This window comes from Nicotiana attenuata, unplaced genomic scaffold (assembly GCF_001879085.1).
Source record: "Nicotiana attenuata strain UT unplaced genomic scaffold, NIATTr2, whole genome shotgun sequence".
Taxonomy (NCBI): domain Eukaryota; kingdom Viridiplantae; phylum Streptophyta; class Magnoliopsida; order Solanales; family Solanaceae; genus Nicotiana; species Nicotiana attenuata.
In genome coordinates this window covers 534,921-536,001 of record NW_017670577.1, presented here as the reverse complement: position 1 = coordinate 536,001, position 1,081 = coordinate 534,921, and positions in this window count along the sequence as shown.

The following is a 1,081-nucleotide window of genomic DNA, read 5'->3' as shown; positions in this document are numbered from 1 at the left end:
TAAAACCGTTCGACGAAACGGAAAACCAAGGTCGGAACGAAACCTTGTAAGGGAAAAAGAATACAACGCGTATTAACTCCCCCTGACGAGAGCATCAATTCACATCCTTAAGCATTTGCATTCCAATCTTGTGCACCATCTTCAAAAGATCTTTGGTAGAGATTTGATGAACAAATCAGGCATATTAACTTGAATGAATATATTGCACTTTGAAATCATCATTCTTGATAGAGATGAATTGTCTTCATATGATCTTGTTGGAATCGTCAGTTCAATATCTTCACGTAGAGGTGAAAACTCTTGTTATCATATTATCATGCATATAGTTATAGCAAGATACATTTGTGCACAAATCGCACTGAGGAAGTGGTACTTCAAGATCATGAATTCTATATGCTTTAAGCAATTTAAATCCTTCAGGGATTGTTAAGTCATATAAGTCATATAATAGACTTTAGATGCATATCAAGTTTTCATGTCATGCTAGACATATAAGATATCGAAAACTGATTGCACATACCATTGACTTTATACTTTCAAGTGTTTGAATTACATGTTCAAAACTACATGTCTTTCATATGAAACCAATTCTATTTGAATTGTTTCTTCAGACTTAAGATCCTTATATATATATTTAGCGTTATTATAGATGTCGTCGGCGAACATTTTATATCGGTTCCAACCTCCTTATTTTTCATAAAGACATAACATAGAGATCTCTTCATTTATATCTTCAGGTACCTGAATCTCTCCTGAGATTTTATGAAGTGTTATGTCATGTGATCTTCTAGATCACTTGCCTCCTTTGTTATGATCATTTAGATCATGTGCTCATCTTCTTTATCAAGAAGTTTATTTGAAACCAATTTGTCTATACACATCAAGCGTACCATAGACTTTGTCCTTCTAGGACTTAATAGGAGCATTTGCAATGAGAATATAGTTACTTTCTTTGGGTCAGCAAATGCATCTGGCATGCTTTGCAATATATTGCAACTGAATTATCCTTTTCTGAACTTCAAGTTCATATTATTTTATTCGGGGATCTAGATGTATAAATGATAATTCATTCCATGTAACT